The 20,890-nt window shown below is 37.9% G+C and overlaps 1 long non-coding RNA gene across 1 annotated transcript; it reads right to left on the reverse strand.

Moving 5' to 3' along the window:
• Positions 1–1,829: 1,829 nt before the first annotated feature.
• On the reverse strand, positions 1,830–20,242 carry LOC145994352 (uncharacterized). The gene is made up of 2 exons (XR_014442340.1): positions 20,108–20,242; positions 1,830–2,397 (listed from the first exon to the last, which is right to left on the reverse strand). It is a non-coding gene; the product is annotated as an uncharacterized LOC145994352 (long non-coding RNA).
• Positions 20,243–20,890: the final 648 nt, after the last annotated feature.

The following is a 20,890-nucleotide window of genomic DNA, read 5'->3' on the forward strand; positions in this document are numbered from 1 at the left end:
CGTACAGTGCACATAACAAACCAATTCAAAACGATCAGCACATGCACCCTCCTTACCACAGTGCTGGTTCGCATCTGACAGAATGCCCAAGGCACTGCTAGGCAGAGGGGTGAGTGGGTGCAAGGTGGGAGGTAGGGGAGAGATTTGAGCGCAAAGCATAAGTAAATTTATGTACGGTAGTGTTCTAGGGTTAAATGCACATGAAAAAATGGCTGGCATCACAGGCATCAATGTTCTACAATGATGGACTTTAAAAAAACCTTGATTGACTGATTGAATTGTAAATTGTGGGTGCATCAGCACTTAGGCTATTTTGCACCTTTCACATTATATGGGGCCCAGCCTCTTACTATAACTAAATTAAATACATGTCCAAGTACTATAATATCCTTACCTACGCAAAAAGCTGAGGCTCTAAAGAGGAACAATCAAGGAGAAAACACAGAACACCACATACACAGCCCTACAGAGAATTATACTGGTCATAGGTCCAGATGCCAGAGCTTCGTTAGCCTGCAAAAATCAGTTACTGGGATGTACTACGTGGAAGTGAGGCCGATATTTGGGTGCTTTACCAGAAGGTCACCCTTACATGCTCGACACACACATCTAATGAATTAGTACAAGTTGTAGTTTTAAGTTATGTAATAGAAACTTTCTAACTGCACTGAAGTGATGTTCTATTAATAACCATGGAGCTATTTTCCAGAGAGCACTATTTAAAGCAATAATAAGCAGTTTCTTCTCCTCCGAATAAAATTAGATAATTGAAGGGCTCAGGTGTAAAACATTTGGTCATTTCTGAGTTTAAGAAAAAAAGAAGCTATACAGTAGATAAATTGTTTTCGTGTTGTGTTTACCAATTTCAGAAGGTTCACGGAGTCCAATGCAAATTGTTTGACATGTCAATTTCATTCGAAAATTGAAGGATGGCGCATTTTACATTGTAACTCAAAAATTACCAAAACGTCACTTACCATGTTTTACACCCGAGCCCTTCAATTAATCAGTTCTGATCTTAAACATTGAATAATTATGAGTTTATCAATATCAGTGAACTATGTATTAGTATTGCTTAACTTTGCTGAAACTCCATCAAATCAATGAAATTTTGCAAAATTTATTGTCATTAGTTATACAAATGATTTCCTGAAAATTTCACAATTTTTGTTTACCCCAGTGTTCAAAAGTGAGGGTGGATGCAGGGAAAGGTATCCCCCAGCTAGTAAAGTTTTTACTAAGCACTCCCCCAGTTATCTCATTGTCACCATGTTAAACCATAAACCCCCAGCTAACATTTTCCACTTCAGGAGTTAGTTTACCTTAACACACAACATATCAACCACATGCCATGTAAAACGAAATACACTGATGGATTTTCCTCGTTTTTATTACTATGTATGCCGGAAAATTCAACATATCCATATGGTATACAGAGATATTTGAATAAATGTACGTATCAAGAATTGCACATTAATAGAATTTATAACACACATGTTCATGTAAATACTGATATTTCCTGAAAACCACTTACGAAACATTGCTTTCACATATAAAAGTAAAATTAAATGCTTATGTAACACTAAGCCTCCATCTACATTGAAAAGCTGTTAATAACTATAGTCTATATGTACTGTTTTTATCTGTAGATATGTTATCTTGTAAGGAAAATTACGTTCGAGACACATTTAATTTTTGCAGTGTCACTATGATTTACCTAGTGCTTTTGTTGCATTCAGATCCTTGCCAGAAAGATAATATTGTAAAATGATAAATACAAATTGTTTCCACCCATATTTCTTAGTTTTAAAAATTTACAATATAAAAACTACGTAAGTTCTTGTTCAATTCTTGTGCTGCACTAATGTTTTCACTCTGTTGAATATTGTACGGCAACTTCTATCATTATGAAATATAACTTGCATGTTACTAATGTACAAAAAAAAAAAAAAGATTACAGTATAAAATTCAGGAATGAGAAATACAAATAACTGAATTGGATTTATGAATTATGTGCATCACACTATAGCCTGTAAGTTTTACTGCTGTGAAACGAATATCAGAATTACATCTGTGTTTAATTCACTGAAATAATAATAATAAAAAAAACTTTTCATGTATTTCAATTTGCCAAGTTTAATTGTTTCTGGAGCTTGATCGCTTCCCGGCACGTGCAAAACTTGAACATGTCAAATTCCTGCGTGGCCGTTCCCGTGCCGACGTGCCTGACTGCCTTGCCTCGTCCCCTCTGTCACTCCGAGCAGTGGCTGCCTTCCTCCTTCCTGTGTTTTGCGGCTCCTCCGCTGTTGCCTACAGGGTCTGAGGGGCGATCGTGCGTGCCTCCGCTTGCATCTCCTGGAGCATTCTGATCTCTCTTCATGTCCACAGACTCTGAAACTGACAAACAAATTATCAGCCAAGCTGAAACACCAGGATGTCTACAATTTCGTAAAAACAAGATTCTGGAAGCAGGGTGGCTACTGTAGGACCATGATAAAATTAAAGTATAATTTCCGGTTTTCAAGGCAAACTTTCCAAATCTTCAAGCATACAAACAAATGATTTCTTTATTTCAAACATACGTAATACCTCCTCTCACCACCCACACACATACACACACAAATATATTAATAATATACTGGGTGAGTCTGTTAAAAGAGACCCCGTGGAAAATGTTCTCCATGGATGTAGGCAACCCTGGTACACAGAAGAGAAGACCGGGGTAGAGAACAGTCCAGGATATCGGTGCCAAGCAGTTTAGATAACTTGACATAAATGTAAATGAATGAAACATCTCTTCTGTAAATACAGTACAGCGTGACAACAACCTACCTAGAGGAGGTGCTGGAAGTGTCCTCCGTTGACCTCGATGTTGCAGACGATACCACATGTTCTGAAAAGCACGGGCTAGGACATCCTGCGGGATGTCCTGGATAGCTGTAAAAATATTGTTCTGGAGTTCTTCGAGTGTGTGAGGTTTGTTGCTATACACCTGTCTCTTTAGAGCTCCCCACAAGAAGAAATCACAGGGTGATAAATCTGGAGAACGAGGTGGCCAAGGTTGGTTCGGGCCAGGGCTGATGATGCGATCAGGCGGGAACACTGACTCAATGCTCGTGATTGTTGCACATGCTGTATGTGCCGTGGCTCCATCCGGCTGAAAGTAAGCGTTCCTTCGCTCATCCTCAGTCAGTTGTTCAACAAACACTTTGAATATGTTACTGATGTAACGAGCCAAGTTCACAGTCTCGTGGAAGAACACGGGGATGATGCAGCGTGACGACACGGCACACCAGACACCGAGTTTCTGGGCGTGCAGTGGAACCTCCATGAACACGTGTGGATTGTCACCTGACCAGAGTCGCGTGTTCTGGGAGTTTATGTAACCTGACAGATGGAACCATGCTTCATCGAAAATGAACAAGTAATCATCCTGCAGCACCTCCGGAGCAATATTGCACAGAAACCACTCACAAAACTGCACGCGAGCTGCCTTGTCCACATCTCGCACCTGATGCATCACGATAACTTTGAATGTGCGCAAGTACAAGTCCTTCTCCAGGATCTGCATAGCGGTTGACTGGGACACCTGCAACTATTGTGCCAAACGCCGAGACTGCATAAGTAGTAGAGGTCTACGCCAACGTCAATCGCTATTTAATATTCGCAATTCATTTGCACGGGTGTTAATTAATTTGCACTGGTTTTAATTAATTCGTATGTACTTAGAATTCATTTGCAAGTATTTAGAGTACTTTACATTTATGTATTTGCATGTTTATAACTTTTTATGAATATATAATTATTTATTTTATGAAAAATATGTATATAAAAGGTAATTAGAGGTACTAAACGCTATGCATATGTTTTTATATTCATTACTGCAAAGTATGTAATGTATAAATCGATAATAATTAATGTTTATAGTATTGAAAATAAGTTTTCTATGGTTTATGAACCACTATGAACGGTGGTAATGGGTGTAGGTACAGGTCCAATTACGATTGGGGACGGTCCTGGTATTCGAACCCGCGATATGTAATATTATTAATTAGTACTATGTAATAATGTATGTTATTATGGTATGAAACACGATGGTACGAGATGCCAGACAGGAGACTGTCTCAGAATTTCGACTCCGCTCTGATGCCAGACAGAGAGAATGAATTAATATTCAGCGCAGGTATCAAGAATGAAGCCTCTGTTAATGTAGGTCAAGGCGAAAGGGTTTGCTGACGAGACGGGTTGTTGTTGTGATGGGAGAAATATACAACAAGTCATTTTGGGTAAAATAAATTGGTTAGAGAAACGAACCGCTTCGATTTCAGGTGGAAAAAGAAAATGTATCACGGGGTGATTGTGTCCCTTGAAAAAATACAAGAGATTGTAAAATGCTAATTTTAAAAGTCTCCTGCTAAGCGGAAACTCCCTCTCTGTGTGGGTGTGGAGGGGCGATACGGACTTTAAAATAGTAATCGCCAAACCAGGTAGAGAATTTGGACGAAAAAGGATTTTAAGTTAAAAGGACATGAGGTGAAGGTGATATAATTCAAGGCGGGTGGACGTAAGGAATTTATCTAATGGAAAGAGAGGCTGTGGGTTTTAAATTTGGACTCGTAGAGTTAACGAGGCAGCGAGAATTTAAAGGGAATGTTAGTTTTCAAGTATTGAAAATAAGGGTGGGTAGAAAAGGCTTTGATTTTTCGGCCTTGAACCTTTGGGGTATTTAAACTTGGGAATCCGAATTTGACCGCACATTTCTACTTTTTCTATTGAGTTTGGTGTTGTGTTTGTTTTCTGAGTTTTTCTTCACCATGATGATCCATGTTGTAAGTATTGCATTTTTTATCTAAGTACAAGTGTTATACGATAATGGAATTTGACTAGTGTTTTATTGTAAATACAAACTAACTTGTCAAGTTCTATCTCGGTTGTGTTTTTTTTGTTTAGCGGCAAAGTGTTTAGCGTGGCGAGACGGAATAAAAGTGAATTGTAGTAACACTCGCGATTAATGTATTTGAGATTTGTGCAAGATCCCTAACAAGGATCGAACCTAGTACCGTTTGCACCAACAATATTAGCTTTTTTTTTTTAATCTACATATAACTATAAACCTTTTATTTTTTAAAAGAAATAAAACACACAAGTCTACTACATACAAGTTTATTGTTCTAAAACTAATCTACTACAAAATAAATACAGAGTCAAATTAATTTTACAAATTATTTATACATAGCGTTTACACAACGCTTTACAGTTTTTTATAAGTCAGGTTATACATATACAGAATACATAGCGTTAACACAACGCTTTACAGTTTTTATAAGTCATTTTGTACACATGTTGTAATACATAGCGTTCACACAACGCTTTTATTTTCTCATTCATTTTGTTATGTACCCGCACATGTAAACCATATTCAAATGACAGTGTTACTTTTATAGAAAGTTTTTTCTATGGCGTGTCAACCTTGACACGCCAGAAGATTTTCATTTTTCTCACACCAAGTTCACATTCAGAACATGTAGGCTTGGGATAATTTTCTACTATTGCTTGTGCAATAGAGAAAATAAGACACTGGTCTTCGATGCACTATTCACTGCAGGCACACTGTAAATTAATTAAAGGCACTTGAGAATTTTGTCCATACAATTCTGTCATTTCTTTTTAAGTTTGTTCCAAACAATGACAGAAAATAGGTTAGGGGTAACTCACGGCACATATAATGTAAAAACATAATACAATAAATTCCACACATTGATGAGTTTGGGTTTTGAACCACCGTTTCACTGATGCACCATGATATACAGTTATTTTTTATAAATTTTAGTACATTTGCACTAGGAGGCTGACCAAAACTATCAAAGTACATGGCCTCCTTATCACTGTTTATAAACAAACTTGTCCAGTGTATCCCTGGTCCAGATTCATTGTCGGTGTTAATAATCAATGCAGCAGGCAATTGCACATTTTTTGGCAATGTGTTATTAGCAAAAACACCTCGAAAAATAAAAGACAGACATTTGTCTGATTGAACAGTTTTTTCAATTTCAATGTTATTCATTGTTCACTATCCGAAAATGCACTATTTTCGGAAGAGCAACCTTGCTCGGATAAGTAATACACACTTGAAACGTCGTTGTAAAACGAAGCAAAAGAGGAATATCCACTGTCTGATGTTGAGGTGTTCTGTTTAGGTGCAGTCCTTGTGGCTTCTCCTATAATATGCTGTTGAAGCATGAAGCTACGGAGATAAGATGCGTATAAATGTGCGTCTCTAAGAGCACATTTGATTGTTCTTAATCTGTGATAATTGCGACAGCAATTTTGTGCAGGGAAGGCTAACAGTGACGCTTTAGGGCATCCTAGGTCCTCGAGGTTAACCACAGTGCGGTGAAGTATTGTAATCAGAAACTTGCATTTATCAGCTCCAAAAGAATAAATAACTGATGCGTTTTTGGTGTACTGGGAAAGTACGGAAACCAATTTTGAATAGCAAAGTTCACCGATAGGCCATTCGAGAGAATGCTTGTTTTGTGTTTGCCACATATTTTCGTTTTTTGCTCCAATATCTAAAGTATCCCATTCGTAAGGTGGTAGAAATATCCATGATTGCATACTATCTGAGTCTGCATCGACTATAGCTAGTTCTTTAGGAATAAAATTGCCAGAATTGTCTCGGAATCCTTGAAAATCAACGACAGCCCTCATATTGTGATCCGTACTCCTTCCTGGCTGGTACTCAACTGATTATTATTTTGTATTATCTGGGAAAATACCTCTATGCTTGTCTATTTGGAGCAGAGAATCGAACTCTCCATAAATAATGCACGTGACCGCCGTAGGCAACGGCGCAGAGAATGACAGTTTAGCACTTACACTCCCATCGCGTAATATGTCCCAAGTAGAGTCAATTTCCATTGTGGGTGAAAGAATAAAGGGATACAAAGCAAATCCATTATCAAAATCTTCTCGGGAGAGACTATTTCCTGTATCCTGGTAATGTATTCCCGTTCCAGAGAATAAATTGTAATAAGCTTGGATAATATTTTTGTCTGTGAAGCTGGGGCAGAGAGGTTGGTTTGGAATGGTTCTAGTTCCAACTTGGAGTTGAATTTTATTCAATCCGAAATGATGGAAATTAAAGGGGTTTTTATGTATTTGACCATTGAAAGCTGAATTTTCAACAAAACCTAATATTACACGTTTAGGAACAGTACCTAAAAATATATTATCTAGATTATAAGAAGTAATATTTTGAGGGATAGTTATTGATTTTACTTCCACGCGTGTAATTGGGTATTTAGCTGTAGTAGTTTCAAGAGCATTTGCATGAGCAAGACCTATATCTGGAGATACAGTAACTCTTTTTACATAAAGAGAAATGTCCTGTATTTCTACACGATAAGAAGAATTCTCGGCGGCCATCAATGAAAATGCATCGTTTGATCTATGTAATTTAATTCTCATGGACACATTGTTCAAGAGAAGACGAGGTTGGCACATAAAATCAGAATACAGTCGCCCATACATGTCGAATGACCGACTTTGCGCAGCAAGACTCATTCGTTTTTCAATTCCTTTATTTTCAGTTAGATTTTCTAATTTCCCAGGCGTATCGCGATACCAGAGAGCAGCAGTGAGATGAGATTTTTTAGCCTCATTAGAATAGTTGAGTAATGTTTCAATGTATGCCCTGTAAGCGTAACACCCTGCAGAGGACGAAATCAATTTGTCATTTAACGAAACGTCGACCTGACTGAATGCTGTATGTAGAAAATTGTTTCCGGGGGCAACCAGGTTATCGGCAGCTAAGGCCGTACCATCTGGTTTAGTTATTTTACATTTTAGGTACAGATAAATGTGTGCTGGATCAATGTATTCCCCACTGTCTCCAGTAATGGCAAACTCGACTGGACTTTTACTAGTTAAAGATGAAATGGGACGATACTCCACTAAACAAGAATTTTCAATGCTAGTTTGAGTTAATGGCAGAGAAAACAAATCCAATTCTGTATTTGTGCATTCCGATGAGTTACAGTTTACTAACGACATGGTAGTTAATTAGCGAATATATCTCTGTGTACCCTTCGCCTCTTTTTGCGTGACTGGCAGGTAATAAAGGGTGGTTCGAATTTTATAGTTTTACCCTTTCTTTTTTGTCTCCCCTTTCCTGAAAGAATCTGAGAAATTTTTCTCTCGCCTTTTTCACGAAGAGCTTCTCCCGCCTGATTTACACGATCTCTGAAAGATTGTTTGAGAGGCCTGTTTTGTAGAACATCCCCAACAAATTCCATTCCCGATTGTAATGCTTGATGGCCAATTGCTTTAGAACCCTGTTTTAATAAAGGGGCCGCAAAACGAAACAAGCTTTTAAATATTGAACCGAGGGCTCCGTGGCCTTTTTGATAGGGAGGACCAGAAAAATAAGGTAAACCTGTTCCCGCCTGGTTGAGATAATAATCTCGATACAACTGACGTCTATCGTATCTCATTGTCGCTTGAAATGTACAGTAGTTTAACACTCAGATCTCCGAAGGCAAATGAGAGTTTACGACCTGTGTTGTCTCTTAAAACTATTTCTATTGTATCAAATAAATATTTCGATACAGGCATATAATGAACGGGGTTAAATATTATAGATTGTGACCGACCATAAGGGACCGAAGAAAATGTAAACATTCTTAAAAGAGGTGCCTTTGTATCTCCTACAAACTGGTAACTGAGTACATTAGTGTATACTAAAACCTGCTGGGGATAACCAATATTTAGGTTGGTCTGTTTCGAACTATGCTGTTGTTTAACAAGATTTCTATTTGGTTCGAATCCTAACTGCAGAGCCAAAATATCAGAGAGGTTCAGTGTAGATAATTGTGCATTGTATTTTCCCTCAACAATATTGCTGGACGGGTTATAACCGAATCGAAATAGCCCTTCTCCAATATGATCTTGATTTAAAACTTGTAAAACAGACTCCACACTTGAATAATATCCAGGGGGAACGATTGTTTTACCGCTCTGTTTACTTGACTGATCCGAGTCTTGGTTATAATAAGTCCACATAATTTCATTTTGTCCTTTTTGAATATTAAACAGACTGCTTGTGAAATGAATTTCAGACAGACCCACTAACCAGCCTCCAGACTCGAGCTTAACAGCATTAGAAAGTTTAGTTAAAAAATGAGAAGGTGTATTAGTCGGAAAAATATTTTTGGATGCATTTGAAACCAAAGTTACATAGTAATCATTATCACTGCCTTCAGAAATCATTATTCCACTTTTTTAAAATGTAATGTAACGCTTGACGCTCCAAACTCAAATGGAAGCAAAGTTCCATGCTCTGTTTTTAATATAATTTCAATTGTTTCAAAGTAACGCTTCTCGACTTTTAGATACTGCCTGGGCTCAAATATATAACTTTTTATTGCTCCATATTCATAATCAACCACACTAACCGTTCGTATTACGGGACCTATATTTGCTTGATATTTGACAATATCTGTGCATATGTTGATTTCACGGGGGATATGATAATCTAAATTACAAGGATAAATAGAACTTGATCTTGCCGTACCTGGACCAATAACCGAATGTATAGATATTTCTGACTTGGGAGTATCCAACGAAAAACCAAACACTGGAGCTAATTGTGGAGATATATACAATTTCATAATTTCATCTTCCTCTAGTGTTGTTTGTGTATACATACTATGCGTGGACAAAGTATAGCCAAATCGGACATGTTGAGCAAGCAGTTTTCTTTTTGAAGGGGGAATATTGTTTAATAATAATTGAATATTGGAGTAGTAACCTTTAGGAACTATACTTTCACTATAAAAAATTTGGTCCTTCTTTTTCGGTTTAAATTGATATGAAATGCTATTTGTATCGGAAACAATATTATAAAAACTCCAAGTTAAATGAAGCTCTGTGGCCGCCACCACCCATTGTTCATTTAATTCTATTGGTTCGCTCAGCTTAGTACGGTAATGTGCTATTTTATTATCAGGAAACAAGTTCAAGTTTACATTGGAAGGTAATGTAACGTAGAATTCGTCCAGTGGCATAATGGCAACTAACCTAAACACGCGTAATATCTGATTTATGTACATAACTTGCACATGCGAGGGGGTAGTTTTTCCATTTTACTAGGACAAAGTCTCCCTTTCGTTTTAGAATTTTCTCGATAGTAAATGGCTTGTCTGGATCAAGTGTAATTTTTTGTAATTCTGGTTCATAGAAAATGCCTTTGACAGGATCGTTACTCCAGTCTTTTATACGATATGTAGGGGGATCAGTACTCATACGATCGCTAATTATAAAAATTTCCTCTGTCCAACTAGGTAGATATCCTTTCTCGAATTTCATTTTGGCTTTACTTATCCTTACGTAGTTACCGATATTAAATTTAAATTTGATATTATTGGTTTTTTGACTTGTATTGTTTCTAGACTGAGACCAGACCTGCAGCGCATTATTTTCGCACACTTCAACAGGAGCCATTTTTATAGAACGGTGATACGAGTGATTATATGATTTTACTACAAGGGGGAGAATATCTACATAACGATATGTATTATTGGCTGAGAAGTGTTTATACAATTTTGATTTTAAAGTACGAATAAATCGTTCCACTACTGCTGCCTTTAGTTCTGAAAAAACGCTATAATGAATAATATTGTACTTGTCAATCACTTTTTTCACTTGAGCGTTATAAAACTCTTTTCCTTGATCTGTCTGGGAGTAAACAGGAGGATATTCTAACATGTTTATAATCTTAGTGATTGCTTTTGCCATAATTTCACCCGTTTTGCTTTTCACTGGTATACAGAACGCTTGCCTTGAAAACACGTCAATTGCACAAAGTATATAGCGCATACCGTCATTGTACTTGGCGATATTCTGCATATCTGCCAAATCCATTTGCATAAGTTCCAGGGGAAAAGTGGTTTCGTAACGTTTACGTGGGAATTTTTTTCTAACTGGAACATGTAAAGTATATGCATCTTGTTTTGATAGCCACTCGGAAATATTCTTTCGTGATTGCGTAGAATGTTTGGATAATTTTTCAGTATTGGAAAATGAAGTCCGTAGTTCATGTGTATAATACAATGTTTTAAGATCCATACTTTATATATCTTCCCATATAAACTCAGCTTTCCTATTTCTTGAAGGGGGTGGGGGCGTGCGTGTAACTATATATTATTTGGGTATGTTTAGAGAATGAAGGATAGATTGGAACTGATCTCTCCCGACAGGATCTCTACTTTTCTTACGGGGGCGAACAGAATCATTAATCAGATCTATGATATTTGAACCCTGAATTCTTTTTCCATTTATGTACACTGTTCCATATGCGTCCCAATTTATATATTGAGAAGAGAATAATCTTTTAAGTAAAAGTTCTGTTTTCTTCTGAACAGTTTTCGGTACTGAAGCAAGAATTTCTTCCCTGAGAGTAACACTAGGAGGGGGGTCGTCTTGTTGCACTGGTTCACTTATTTGTGGCAGCTTATTTTCTTCTTCGATCAATGGTAGGTGTGTGGGAATAGGCTTAGTAAAATTAACAAATAGTCGAAGTGCCTGTTGGTAAAGTTTCCATTTTTCACTTTCCCCTATATCTTCACGTGCTAATATTGTACGAATATTAGAATCTAATCTTGATTCGTGTCTCTGAGCTTTCTCAACGGAGGCATGCATATTAGTGGCAAAGTCCTCGGGAACAAGAATCATTTTTCTCACGCTCATTGTGAAAACAATGCACTACCTAACGCTGATATAATCGGACCGATTAAAAATGATAAAAAGCCGGCGCCTTTTTGAATTAATATTTTCTTTTTATTTTTGAGCGAAGTGCCCTTCGCCGCTAGTTTACGCAAACTGGCCTTATACTTTTGAAGCTTAGTTTTTTGTACCCCTGAAAGCGGAATATTACCACGTACTGTGTTGGCTGCACATTGTCCTAGTACACGAACTAGTCCTGGTGTTGCTCGTTGCAAAAGGCGTTTCCGTTGAATAGGTTTTAATTTACACAATAATTTAAGTGCCGGAGCATGTTCTTTTAGTTGTGATGTCATTCTGACGTTCGCACAAGAAATGATTTGTTGACATGCTTTCCAGTGGCATAAATAGCCATTTGTTCATCGGGGAAAATATGCGCCCTCATACGTAAAATTTCAGGTGTATTTTGTGTTAAATCGAACATTAAATAACTGTGTGGTGTTTCAGTTGCATTTTGAAAAGCTTCCAAAACACTTTTACTATTGTCGGGTTTGAATTGTCGTGCTAAATGGTATATTTGGTGTTTGTCACGTGGATTTTTGAATATCACAAGATAGTGTGAGTTGAGTCTTATGTCTCTCATTTTAGCACCTTTGTGAAATAAATTTTGTACTATAAAAATAACACTTATATTTTTGTGATGAGAATATTTCGTAAATATATCTGCGACTGCGGAATCTTTGCTGCTTTCATTCATTAGATCATCAATGACTATTAATCCAGGAGTTTCAATATCCATATTTGCTACATCAGGGATTCCTTCAATAAAGTGAATATTTGTATTTTGGCTTAATTTTAATCTGGGAGGAACCGCACCATACGCCCATATTACTGTTTTTGGAACTTGTGTAAACATTTTATGTTTATAAAATAGAAGCTTATCCACAAAAGTGGTTTTTCCACTTTGTGAGGGCCCGCAAACCATCATTGCAAACGGGTGTGTAAAACGCAATTCCATGTTGAACAACACACGTTCTCTGCTTGAAGCGCAGACACACAATGGCCCAAATATATACGACAAATTAATTTTATCTTTTCTTTTCAGGATGAAATCAAAAGAGAATGCGATATCTGCTGGGAGGTGGGATTTAGGGGCAAAAAGGCCCTTATGGACCATATAAGGGCAGAACACCGCCTGCGCCTGGTGTCCCCTCCCTCGTCGCGTCAGAGGCGGCGAAGAACATCTGACAGATGTAGTGTCTGTGGAAGACAAAGAATTGAGGGGGAGTGCCCATGGATAAAGACCCAAATTGAGATTTTGCAGATGGCCCTTGGACTGTAAAAAAAAAAAAAACAATAAAAAAATAAAAAAACACTCGTTTCTTATTTAGATTCCATATGGAACCGTTTCAAAATTTTCAATTTTTCTTCGTTTCGTGTGGACTGCTTGGTGAGTTTTCTGCTCAGATTCAGAAACAATTTCAAAATTGGCTTTTCGTTTAATTTTACGGTGGTTCTCAACAACTCGCTTTTCAATTTCCCCTTTGACCAGTTGCTTAAAATAATCAAAATTAATCTGGAGTCGAGTTCTGTAATTCATGGTAATGCCCCTTACTTTAATAACATGTTTCTCATCCTGAGGATCATGTTTGTTCACCATTTTATATGCATAGTTTTTGGGACCACCACCCAAAAAGCATGTAATTTGGTAGGGCTCTTTAATCTCATCCGTCATTTCACCAAGAAATGAGCCTGTAGGAATAAGTTTTTCATGTTCTCTTTCTACATAGAACACAGAGTCCGTATCCACGTAGTGAATACTTTCCTTGACTTTGTCCATAAAAGAATATAAGTGCATTCTTCCATAAGCAGTAATAAACGCAGAGACAAGTACATTTGAGAGTACTAACGGTTCATTTTTGCTTTCCAGATCAATATAATTCACTAATAAACAAGATTCGGAAATAGGGACAACATTACTGATTTCATACTGCGGATTAAACACTATATCATGGAATTTCTGTTCAGTATTTACAAAAATAGACTTAGTTTTTAAAGGATTTTGGGCAAATTTCCCGTACAAAGAATTCAGCAGAATTTTGGAAATAAAACGAAGTCCCGGGTTAAATGCAATTTCATCTTTTACAAGTTGAATTCCCTCACGATCGAAATAATCTTGAATATACTTGTCTTTGTCATTTTCTGAACTGCAGCCGGAAGGATATCCTGAAGACTGTTGTTTCAGTCTAAGAAATGTGTCTACATAGTCTTTGAACACATTATCATTCTGGTCAGCCGAAGGAAAATCCCAAATTTCATATATTTTGAGTATTTTGTACCCTTTTTTTACAGCCAGTTTCAGTTCTTCCGATACCCAGGTGCCATGTAAGTATCTTTCTTTATCTGCGTGTGTACATTGTTCTTGATTTTCGCTTTGTGCACAAGTTTTGCATAAAGCAAACATTAATTTGTTATTACACGACATGTCCAGTACTGGTAAATATAAATCTTTAGGGGGGAGAATATCACATTTTACAACCCCAAACACATTATCCAAGGTAGGAAACTCTAACGTGTAAATCACTGGTTTCCCTGTAGGCATTTTTCTTTGCTTCATCATTGCAGGGTAAAGGAAAACTACATCTAGCAGTTTCAAGCTCGTATTTTCATTCTCTTGTTCTTCATAAACTGCCCTGAAAAGTTCAGTGCGTCCCCCATTAAAAGCTTCTTTTGGGATAAGTGGGTTATTCAGTGAATAACAATTCTCAGCAATAAATTTGCGTAATTCTGGATCTTTTTTAATTTCCTCATTGAATTCACATTCCCATTTTTCTACAACTTTGTACCCCATTTGCTCTAATATTTCTTTACGAGTAACAGTACGTTCGTACCTATGGTCTAGGGTCTCGCCAGTCTCGTTAAGAGGCTTATCTCTGTTGACAGGAAGACAAATCCGGCAAGCATGGTAGTAGCACCCTTGGAAACTATAAACAGTTTTGCTTTCTTCATGGAGCCCGTCCAACTTATAACGTCCTATTTTAGCCTCCCCCAGATTCCCTGCGTGTCTTAGAGTGATCTTTTCAGTATTTTCTACCCACTTTAACCACTTTAAGGCAATTAGAGACTGTTGGTCTTGTTCCCGAAATCCAAATGGCGGAACTTTAATAAGAGTGTTTTCTTTAAGATATTTACTTCTAAATATCAAAGACGCTAACGACGCAAGAGTCGGGCAGCGAACAAAGCACTGTATTCCAGTCAGATCTTCGATCAGATTAGAAAATTTAATACATGCAGCAGTAAGAATTTCCACATCTTTAATACAGTATTCGCGCAACTCTTTTTGAAAATCAAAAATTTTCCCTGCTTGGACAGTTTCCTCGTGCCATTTTAGCATCTCTTCTCTTTCTTTGGAGGACTTGGAATCTATATCATAATATTGAATATCAGGGAATGGACCTACATAATTCTGATTTGCAGGGGTTGAAAACAAATACGGAAAATCGCCTTTCTGCAAATCTTCCGCTAGTCCCAGACTTGCAGGCAAGTCTTTCAATTTCATGAGCATGAAATTCAAGGAGTCCCTGAACACTATTTTCTTGGTAATAGACATCTCTATTATTTTCCTACCCTGCATAATTACGGAGGGGGTAATATTCTCTTTAGTAATCAGGTAATTTAAAACAAAATGTGAATCATATCGTCCTGCATTATGTGCAATACACACAATTTTATCAAACCCTTCCCTCGGAGTTTGAATATATTGCATAAATTCTTGAATATTGGGGAAAATATGAACACGGGGACCGCACGTCTCGCAGAAATCAGCATCAGTGTCTTTACAGACATGACAGGCTTGCTTAGCAACAGCCAGATTGACTTCGTGTTTCTGGTCATTTTCCCTTTCTACCAGCATACACTCAAAATCATAAAAAATATAAAGAAACTTTGCACTTGGTTCGGGCTTAACGGGCTGAATATAGCATTTGTGTGCTGGGTCAACAAAAGCATTACACCTTTTACAAAAAAATTCATCACATTTGTGTGGTGTTTTGCGCAATCTCTTGTTCACTATTTTGTAACAAACGTTACATTGGTGAATAGTTTGGCAAACACTGGATTTCCGCCCTTCTGTACGCAAATGATTTTCATAACATTCCGGGGACAGAAATTTCCTATTACATATAGTGCATTTTCTGGGGATAGTATTAGTGGCTTCATTGCCATCATGAGTGTATTCACACAATGCACAATACCTAGTGCATTCAGTATGTTGAGGTTTTTTATTAAATCCGACTTGACATTTGGGGCAGTAATAATTTTTCACAAAAAGTTTGGGGACAGAATTGACTATATCAAAATGTTGATCGTGATACAATAAATTAATCTGTTTAGGGGCGAACGGCGTTGACCGAATAACTTCATACTCCCTTTCCCCCTCTTTCATTGAAAACACAACAATTTGGTACTCTGGTCCCAATTGGTTCTGAAATTTTTACAATGTCCTCTACAGTGCATCCATTGGTGGGATCAACGCGTGCTTCATGGCATAACCGTAGAGCCGCTTCTTTGAGTTTATTATCAGATCTTCGAAAGGATTGGATTTTGTTTGTGTTCTTGTCGACTTTGGCTTGGGCAAATGCAATAGCGCGTGGCAAGCACAAATTGTCATTGTTAGTCATAATAGTAAAAGCAGTCTGTCTCTGGTTAGGATTGTTTATTGATAGTAAAGGGGCGTACTTTCTATAAAGGGGGTACTTTTTCTTCCCTCTACCGCGCTTGGGTTCGACAATATGCGCCATGCATTTCAGAGAGTTATCTACAAAGAAGGATTCATTGCTGTTCAGCACTTTGGTCACATAGTGTTGAATAATCTTGGGATTTAATGCCGAAAGGCGGCGCCAAGGGATATAAATATCCTTATTGGTTTCATTGCCGAAAATAATCAAACCAACCTGACTGTCCGGTGCCACATCAAAGAAAATCTTTTTCATTAGAAATTGAAACATGGACCCCACCAAATATTCAGGGTCCCCCACAACCTGATTAGGTATTTCAATGGATACCTCCCGCCCTAGCATTCCGAATCGTCTAAAATATCTTTCTCTTTCATCCACAATTGAAAACTGACTTGCCCCCACCCCTAATTGACACATTGCTGTTTGCACTGTCTCGCAGAAAAAAGTCGGATCACAAGAAGGGATATCATCGTGGAAAATAACTCTGTCACACATATCATAGTATGCATTAACGAGTTCTAGTGGGGAAGTATACTTTCCAGAATGAAAATTACATATAATTTCGTTCGAAGTACTCACCGCAGTGTGGTTAGCCTCGTTTGTGGAGCTTGTAGACGCCATCTTTCACTAACAGATCCTTCCAGTCGCACGTGCACAGAAATAGAATCACCTGTAAAAAATAGAAAAAATAGTTGTAGTACTTGTTCACATTACGCATATTTGTTTCTTGCTTCGGTTCATTATTTGTTTTACGCATTATTTAAAAGCACCATACATATATGTAACAATTCACTTACCTTAATTATAGCTTCTTTTGAGTTCTTTGTCTTCAAATCTCAGACAAAAATCACAAGTTGATATCTTTTCTGACGCAATGCTTCAGAAATACTTCTCAAACTAACATTTTCTCGCTTTTACGCAGTTTTTATACTTCATAAACAAAACTGACGCGTTCTCTGATTGGTTGAAATAAAACCGACGCGTTTTCTGATTGGTTGAAATATAAACCGACGCTTTCTTTGTTCTTGCGTTCTAGTTCACCTTGAACTCCTTCCCATCATCCTTTGTTCTAGTGTTCTCGGTAACCTTGGCATACTTTCACAGAAACGTGTCGTAGCATGCAAGCGACGCTCAGTTTCAAAACATTTGACCCTTGCTGCGCATTCTCAGACATTCTTTGTTGTCTGGTTCAATCCCTCCCCTGCCCTACGGCATTGCATAGCTTTCCCCTGTTCTTGCGTAGTGGTTAACCTTGGGAAAAAAAACGGTTCTGAAAATCTACCGACGCGTTCTCTGATTGGTGAATCAGATTCTTCCTTTGTCCTGACGTTGTGACGTCATTTGACCTTGACCGCACATCTCCCAAATTCCTTTCTCGTCTACCCTCAGCGCGGAGCGCGGAGTTCACCGTCTTCTGTCTAGCGTGTTGCACCACCGTGTTTCATACCATAATAACATACATTATTACATAGTACTAATTAATAATATTACATATCGCGGGTTCGAATACCAGGACCGTCCCCAATCGTAATTGGACCTGTACCTACACCCATTACCACCGTTCATAGCGGTTCATAAACCATAGAAAACTTATTTTCAATACTATAAACATTAATTATTATCGATTTATACATTACATACTTTGCAGTAATGAATATAAAAACATATGCATAGCGTTTAGTACCTCTAATTACCTTTTATATACATATTTTTCATAAAATAAATAATTATATATTCATAAAAAGTTATAAACATGCAAATACATAAATGTAAAGTACTCTAAATACTTGCAAATGAATTCTAAGTACATACGAATTAATTAAAACCAGTGCAAATTAATTAACACCCGTGCAAATGAATTGCGAATATTAAATAGCGATTGACGTTGGCGTAGACCTCTACTACTTGCATATGATTAGCTGCGCTGCGTCGCCCACCTTTGCCTCAGTGCGGACAGTCTCTGGACGCACTTTTGGCCTATTCAGCACGGATCTGGTTTCCCGCCATTTTGCAATCAATTTTTGCATTACTGATTTGGTTGGGGCCTTCACTGAACCTCCATTCACCGCGAACTTCGTCGTAAACAAATATGCACACTGTTTCCACAAACCGAGGCATGCATACGTCTCGACAAAAAATATACGCTGCTGCACCGTTAATACCATGCTGACCCACCGAACTACCCTCACAACTTTCCTCGCCGCTCAACTGACCTGCACGCTGCCCGCCTCAAGGTCACTACTGGACACTTTCTCTTCAATCCCCCTCTATGTCATGTTGTTGAAACTACTTGGCACCGATATCCTGGACTTTTCTCTACCCTGCCCTTCTCTTCGGTATACCAGGGTTGCCTACATGCAAGGAGCACATTTTCCACGTGGCCTCTTTTAAAAGATTCACCCAGTATAAAGGGTCTGAGATTTCAATGTAACCCAAATTTCTAATTCAATTTAATTAAATGGTATATATATATTTAAAATATTTAATTTAAGTCGCGGAGTTTACATTTGCCATTTCACACACTCAAACTCGAAATACATCTACAAACACAAGTCACAAATGTTACGGGATACACTAATCATTATCAGAATTTCAAAATCCAATTTACCTAATCAACTTCAAGATGTCTTATCTTGCTATAATCTTCCATCTGTGAGATAGATTGTTCTGCAAAGGAGACTAACAAAGTAAACGGATTGAGAGAATTCTGTTTTATTTTCCACGCAGTTTTTATTTATTTCCTCGATAAAAATGAAAACTAAACTGTGAAAAACTTGCCTTGCGTCATTTATAAATATGTATAAATTCAATGGGATTTGGATTAATAAAAGTTGCAATTTTTCATGTCTATGGAGAAAAATTCATTCAGAATTCCCAGAGCCAATAATTCATGCATAATTCCCAGCAAGTAGCCACCTTGGGAAGCTGTCGGTCACTACCCCAATTTACCCACACCTCGGTACAGAAAAGATGGGAGAGGCCTGATTGTCAGCTATGAATGCAAGCAAGTAACTTACTCAATCGAACCCCAATTCCACCCCTCATCCATATTCTCAACATTCCGTTTTCCCTCAAGTTGCACCCCTCCCCAACACCGCTCACAATTTTTTAAAAGCCTGGTGGTCCAAAACTTAATGTTCTATTTAAATTACATATACAATTTTAAATTCAAGAAAATAAAGAGGGGAAACAAAATATAGCAATGAGAGAAACACATTTTTCCATGTCAGCTCTATCTTCACTCTGGACCTGGCAACTTTGCAGGTTGAACATTTACTTCAAATTGCACCATCTCTTATCTACAACTGAAAATGCAGCTCAAAGGCACAACAAATTTAAACTTTTCCAGTGTCTAAGTGATGTTTGTTACTTCATGATCCTCCTTTCTTTCATTCCCTGAATGTGCGTGTCGCACATTTGTCGCACAATTTAGACATCATACTTTGTTGAAATATTTCAACCTTCATAGATTTGTCAGACCAATGCAACAAGAGGTAGGGAACAGGGGACAAGCGACACTTGCAACTTGCCATGTTGCTTCAGTTTGGAAGGTTCACTTCTAAGCGACACATGCCACTTGTCGCTTCGGTCTGAAAGCTCCGTACCACACCAGAGTCCTGAGGGATCTATGGTTAACACTGAATACTTACTAGGCATCGGCCTTGTGGTGCGAGTCATATCCTGGGCGTGGTCTCCTCCCATCATATGCCCCTGCATGCTGTATCTTGCACCGCCAGGACGTACCTCCCTATCCTCCCCTTTGTCTGCCGCACCCCGCATCTCCACCCCAGACTGGTTCATCCCCCTCCTCCAAGGAACGGTTCAGGTCGCCTCCACGCTCCATGTCTGGTGGGTACGAGTTGGGGTAATTTTCGGTTCTGTCCATCACAGGCGGCACTGCCTACAGAAAAATAAAGATCTCAGTCTACTAGACATGAAGGAAATATACGAGTGAAATAAACAACTGTTTTGTTTCTCTTTGCCAAACACTGACATTGATATACTCAGGATTGGCCAAATATAGCATCAAAATTATAATTACAGCATTTGTGAGAAAATTTTTGAGGAGTGTAATGGTTATTTCAACTTTCTTGTTCTTAGAAAAAAAGACATCTGGTAAAAATAACTATATGAAATTGCAAAAAAACTAACTTTCATTCCCAGTTACTACCGTTTTGGACACACTACTACATGATTAACTATTGGGCTTGAACCCGCACCCCTTTAAATGTTCTTGGTTGAAAAATCATTATTATTATCAGAGAAAGCTTATCAAAGTTGAACCCCCCACTTTGTTCTAGCTAGGGACATGCACGTTTTATTTTTGATGGAACATAAAATGTGAAATAACATGCTGTAATGTTAATTTTCCTGTTTTTGAAAGGTGTCGGGCAGTGGCGGTGATTGGTTCCAAATTTGGGGGTGGGGGGGCA

This window comes from Lepisma saccharinum, chromosome 10, assembly GCF_977018435.1.
Source record: "Lepisma saccharinum chromosome 10, izLepSacc3.1, whole genome shotgun sequence".
NCBI lineage: Eukaryota > Metazoa > Arthropoda > Insecta > Zygentoma > Lepismatidae > Lepisma > Lepisma saccharinum.